Raw genomic sequence first — 6,645 nt, 5'->3', positions numbered from 1 at the left:
GGAATGCCTCTCTCCAGTCCATTAGAGAAAGCCTCCAGAGAACTGTTAAAATTATCTTTAGATCAAGTACATTCAAGTATAGAACAGAATGAGGGAACTGGGTAGGTAGTGGTGTGGTGATGAGAGTGCCATTTTTGATTGCATTTTAAAAAGTTTTTTTAGTTGTTGATGGACTTTTATTTTATTTATTTGTTGGTTTATTTATTTATATGCGGTGCTGAGAGTTGCACTCAGTGCCTCACACATGCTAGGCAAGTGATCTACCACTGAGCCACAACCCCAGCCCTGATTGCACTCTTAAAGAAAATCTGTAGAATGTTGCTTCTATAAATAATTTTGTCTCTTAAAATGCTATAACTTGCCAGGCACAGTGAGTTGTGCCTCTAATCCCAGTGACATGGAAGGCTGAGGCAGGAGGATCACAAATTCAAAGCCAGCCTCAGTAACTTAGTGAGACCTGTATTGAAATAAAAAATAAAAAGGGTGGGTGTTTCTCAGTGGTTAAGCACCTCTGGGTTTTTATACCTTTGGGAACAGGTATATTGTGTGGTCAGTTATCCAATTTTGGTTTGGTTTTGCTTAATTTCCTAGAGAACCTTTTGAATTATGCTGTATATTTTAAATTTTTTACTTGTATATGAACAGAATGCCTTTATTAGTTTATTTTTATGTCATGCTAAGGATTGAACCCAGCACCTCACATGTGCTAGGCAAGTGCTCTGTCACTGAGCTACAGCCTCAGCCCCTGAATGATGCTGTATTTTTAACTGGGCAAGGCAGATAAGTTAGTGGTGCATGAATTGCTCCTTTGATGACATCCTCAGCCTTCTTCACTAATTCCTTCCTCATCTATTTATTCACTTGCAGATTTTCTAATTTTTTTTTCTTTGCAGACCAGTCTGTGGTTGTTGGTACATAGAAATGATCAAAGCATTACCTTTAATTTATATAATTTCCTTTTCATGAAGATCTCAGCATGATTTTTGGAAAATGATTTCACTAGAATATATATAGTATTTCTTTCAGTGAGTGTGTTGATCAGTTTTCTGTTGCTATGACAAAATACGTGATAAGCAGCATTAAAGGAAGAAATATTTATTTTGGCTCATGGTTTTAGAAGTTTTAATCCATGGTTGGTTAGCTCTGTTGTTTTTGGGCTGGTGGCAAGGTAGATATCACTGTGGAGAGCATGTGGTAGAAGAAACTGCTTACGTTACAGCAGCTAGGAAACAGAGAAAGGGGGTCAGGGTCTCAATATTCCCTTCAAAGTCATGTCCCTAGTGATTTAACTGCCTTCTATCAGGTCCCACTTCCTAAGGGTTCCACCACCTCCCAACAGCACCATGGGCTGGTAAATCAAACCTTTAGTACTTGGGGGTTTGGAGGGCACTTAGTATCTAAACTTTAACAGTGAGTTAGGAAAGAGCAAGTGTTATTATTCCCATTTTCTGATAGGGTAAACAGCAACCCACAGAGTTAGTAAATATCAGATCCATGGTGGAAGACAGGTGTTTTAATTTCTATCCTAACAAGTGAAAAGGAAAAAAAAAGAAAGAAAAAAAGATAAAGGACTTCATATGAGAAAAAGTAGGAAAGAAAAAGTAAAATGGGTTTGTTTATTTAGTTCTTCCAGAAACTTTTTTTCTGATCTTCCTCAATGTTACTGTTCCTGTGAATATAATGAATAATGCATGGTAACATATCAGAGCTAAAATTCCAGAGGAAGAAATAACCCCATAAATATTACAATGGAAAAGAAGAATTAAAGAAGTGCAATGAGAGAAATATTGAGCAAAATAAATCATAACACAAAATAAGTTCTGTTGATGATCTCAATTTCTCAATTCCAAAATATCTAAGATCTTTTCATTTATTTTTCTTAAGGTGGATGCCATATATTATCTGATGCTGTTACTTTTCATCCAGGTACCTCTCTGTCTTAATACTATTTTGTCCACATTTTGGCATAAGATTTCTTTTTTTTTCTTAAATGTGTATCATCTCTTATCTACATTTTCCCCGTTAAAGTTCTTGTCAGTTGCCAAGTTTTCAGTTGCATGCTCCCAGAATTATGAGTGATAGAGCAGGTCAGAGGGCAGGGAATCCCCCAACACCAAGTCCTTCAACTCTCCCTGCATCAAATGGCACACCTGGGTGAGACACCATGCTGTACTGATGGACTTCCAGAACTGTCCATCTCCCTCACTACAAGCTTGCCAATCAAGGACTAACTAATGAGCTAAATACTTGACACCATATTCATCTGGTTTTCAAAAATATATTTCAGAGGCTGGGGGTATAGCTTAGTGGTAGAGTGCTTGCCTAGCATGCATGAGGCACTTCATTTAATCCCCCAGATCACCACCAACACCCACCCCCAAAAGCCCCAACAAACGAACAAAACAGCTGTATATGTTTATTTCACGTTTTAAAGTGTATATATATATATATATATATATATATATATATATATATATATATATACAGATATAGATAGATATATTTAAAGTATATACTTTAAATATATCTATATCTGTATATATATATATATATATATATATATATATATATATATATTTCAGAACACATTGTTGTAGAGTCAAAAAGTAGAATTAATGTGCTTGAGTGAATAAAAGATGATTATTTAATAATGTTTTTTGTACTGGGGATTGAACTCAGGGGCACTTAACCACTAAGCTACATCCCCAGGCCTTTTTTTTCTATTTTATTTAGAGACAGGGTCTCACTGAATTGCTTAGGGCCTTGCTAAATTGCTGAAACTAGTTTTGTACTTGCGATTCTCTTGCCTCTGCCTCCCAAATTGCTGGGATTACAGGCGTGTACCACCGCACTTGGCTTTATTTAATAAAATGTAATTAATTGTTGGGGTTCGAGTGTGCAGAGTTTAGCTCCCTCAGGCCTGACACTTTGCAAGAGCTGTGGCTGTGATTTAGGTCAGCTGAGGCAAACCTCAGTTAGGAGGAGGAAACATTCTCTTCCCCTTATCGCAAGTCATAAGTTCTGCATGGTTTGGCCAAGAGGAAGAAGCTTCCTGCATACTTGTCCTGGGAACAGTACATTCTGAAGAGATAAATGCATCCATCTGGGAGTAGATAATGTCTACAAAGAACTTTAGGAGGGTACTTATAAAATAAACAGGAACGATCTGAAGTTAGCTCTGTGTATCCGCTGAGGCATGTTATCTGGGCAATGTGGGCAAAGTGTTATTGAAGAATTGCTTGCTTTGTTAGAAGAAGAAGAATTTAAAAGGAACTTGCAAATAAACCTCAGCATGCAGTTGCAATTGCTGCCTTTGCTCTGCATCCCCTGTGTCCCGCTTATTTCGTGACCCTTACCCAGGGACCCGAATGCACTAGACGTTCACAATTAATTATTTTTCATTTAAGGCATCATGCTATTTGTGTACATATATATGTGTGTCAATTGTCAAATAAACCACTGCTACTTCTTTACATTTGAAATGTGATGGCTGATCCATTCTGTGGCTAATTTGAAGAAGAATGTTCATCTACATACACAATTATTCAAAAAGTATTTATGGAGTGCCTACTATATTTAAGACACCTTTAGATACATGGGGCATACAGAGGTATCCATATTCCAGGGTGGCGGCAAGATTCAAATTAATAAGTAAGATAATGTGTTAATGTGAAGGCTGCTTTACAAACTAAGAAGAACAAGCAAATATTTTAGTGTTGTAAGAAATACAGAATCAATTCATTTTTCCTATTGTTTGGCACAGGGGAAAGCCTTCTCAACTTTCACCTTTACAAGCTCTGGGAATGCGAAACTGCAGGATATCTGGTTTGGACTTGGTTTACAATCTTGGATCTCAGAAACTGCAAGAACTGTGGTTGTGGCAGTACCATCATCCTGTCCTCTGAAAATTCACAAAATTATAACCTCACTTAAATTTGGGTATAAGAGAGAGCTGAAACTAGTTTTGCCTTTTTCAGTCATGTAGATATGGAGTGACTTGGATTTTCATCATCACTGATTTCTTTTGCAAAACGCCCTTGCCTGTCAGGTGTGGGTAGGGAAACCATGGCAGAACTCCCTCCTTCTACAAAGCTAAGTGGGATGTTACTGTCACAACAAATGCACCTTTTCTTTTCCTCTAGTTTTCATAAATTCCCAGGTGCATAAGCAAATGTGGTGGGACTATCTATGGCTTGCTTAAGGTTGTAATAATTTCTATATTTCCTATTTTGAGATTTTAAAAATATTTTTCCTTAAATCAAGTTATTTGGCCTACCCAGGAAAGATGCTAATTCTCAAAATACAGAAACATGGGAAAAAAAAAGGTCTCTGTATATGGGAACTCTGACAATATAATTCCTATATTGGAAACAAAGCCCAAACAGCTCAACCTGTTTGGGCTTTGTTCCCAATATTGGAATTATACACCTTGGTTTTGGCCTGTTGGTTGCTCTGAAATTAATGCTACACATTAGTATTTACCTTAGTTGTACTTGGCATTGAAAAGAACAGAGAGTAATGCACATTTTATTCTACAGAGTAGTTTAACAGGTACTGAATAGAGCAACCTGACTTTGAAACTATGTTAATTTAAAAGGTCATCATACATTATTGCTTTATTGTCCAAAATTAATCGCCAACTTTTTTTTATTGATTGTTCAAAACATTACAGAGCTCATGATATATCATCTTTCATAAATTTGACTCGATTGGGTTATGAACTCCCATTTTTACCTCAAATACAAATTGCAGAATCACATCGGTTACACACTCACATTTTTACATAATGGCATATTAGTGACTGTTGTGTTCTGCTACCATTCCTATCCCCTACTATCCCCACTCCCCTTCCCTCCCCTCCCATCTTCCCTCTCTACCTCCTCTGCTGTTGTTTAATTCTCTCCCTTTTTTCCCCTCCTCCTTTCCCCTCACAACCTCTTATATTTTTGTGTAACATTGAAGGTCTCCTACCTTTTCCATATGCTTTCCCTTCTCTCTCCCTTTCTCTCTCCCCTCTCGTCTTTGTTTAATGTTAGTCTTTTCCTCATGCTCTTCCTTCCTGTTCTGTTCTTAGTTTCTCTCTTTATATCAAAGAAGACATTTGGCATTTGTTTTTTAAGGATTGGCTAGCTTCGCTTAGCATAATCTGCTCTAATGCCATCCATTTCCCTGCAAATTCTATGATTTTGTCATTTTTTAGTGTTGCATAATACTCCATTGTGTATAGATGCCACATTTTTTTTTATCCATTCATCTATTGAAGGGCATCTAGGTTGGTTCCACAGTCTAGCTATTGTGAATTGTGCCGCTTTAATCATTGATGTGGCAGTATCCCAATAGTACGCTCTTTTAAGATCCTCAGGGAATAGTCCGAGGAGGGCGATAGCTGGGTCAAATGGTGGATCCATTCCCAGCTTTCCCAGGAATCTCCATACTGCTTTCCAAATTGGCCTCAAAAATATGGAAGGCTTCACGAATTTGCATGTCATCCTTGCGCAGGGGCCATGATAACCTTCTCTGTATTGTTCCAATTTTAGTATATGTGCTGCTGAAGTGAGCACTTAATTGCTAACTTTTGCTTTTGAATATTATGCAAAAATATTGGCTTCATTTTCATCTTTCTTGGAATCTGATTCTTTTCTTTTATTTTATTTTATTTTAAAGAAAGAGTGAGAGAGGAGAGAGAGAGAGAATTTCTTTGATATTTATTTTTTTTAGTTATTGGTGGACACAACATCTTTGTTTGTACGTGGTGCTGAGAATCGAACCCGGGCCACACGCATGCCAGGTGAGCGCACTACCACTTGAGCCACATCCCCAGCCCTCTGATTCTTTTAGGGTTGAATAATCAATGTCCTATGAAGTCACATACCTGAAAGAAAATTCTAAGGTTCATCATGCTTCTAGTTACCCACTGGACATTTAGGTTACAGAAGTACTTGTATGTATTAAATGTGTGTGTGTGTGTATATTTAATTGAAGAATTAAATATTTTATAAATGATAGAATAAGTACTTAATTTTATTAGTCTTTTATTTAATGCATTTGCATTATTGTTTTTATAAACATGTATTTTAATGAATCAGCACAAATGTCTTCTAATGAAACAGACTGCTATGGACTGAATTCTGTCCTCCCAAATTGATGTTGAAGCCTTAAACCCCTAATTTTATGGTACTTGGAGACAGGGCATTTGGAGATTAATTAGGGTAAGATGAGACCAGAACTGTGGAGCCCCCATGATGGGATAAATGTCTTTATAAGAAGAGGAAGAGAGACCAGAGTTTGCTGCATCTGCATGTACACAAAAGAAGAGGCCATTTGGGCATACAGCAAGATGATTGATGCCTATAAGAGAAGATGTCTCAGAACAAAATCATCTTTGTTAGCACCCTGATTTTGGACTTCCCTAGCATTCAGAACTGTGGGAAATTACCTTTTCTTGGTCAAGTCACCCAGTTCATAGTATTTTGTTATTACAGCCTAAATAGAATAAAACATAGACTTTGAATTTTAATCTTACCCAAATTTCTTAAGTCAGTTCTGACAGAATCTTAGTATAGCCTATTGTCATAGCTGATTACATTGATACCAAGAAAGCCCTGTCTCAGGGTCAATTTTTAAACTGTGCTTTCTGTTAAAAAA

General features: G+C 37.0%; 1 non-coding gene across 1 annotated transcript; it reads right to left on the bottom strand.

Annotated features, from left to right (window-relative positions):
• Positions 1-5,454: 5,454 nt before the first annotated feature.
• LOC143386385 (U6 spliceosomal RNA) lies at positions 5,455-5,561 on the bottom strand. Its single transcript, XR_013089583.1, has one exon. It is a non-coding gene; the product is annotated as a U6 spliceosomal RNA (small nuclear RNA).
• Between the last annotated feature and the right edge of the window lie 1,084 nt (positions 5,562-6,645).

The sequence above is a fragment of the Callospermophilus lateralis genome, unplaced genomic scaffold (assembly GCF_048772815.1).
Source record: "Callospermophilus lateralis isolate mCalLat2 unplaced genomic scaffold, mCalLat2.hap1 Scaffold_153, whole genome shotgun sequence".
NCBI lineage: Eukaryota > Metazoa > Chordata > Mammalia > Rodentia > Sciuridae > Callospermophilus > Callospermophilus lateralis.
This window is presented reverse-complemented; position numbering and strand designations above follow the sequence as displayed.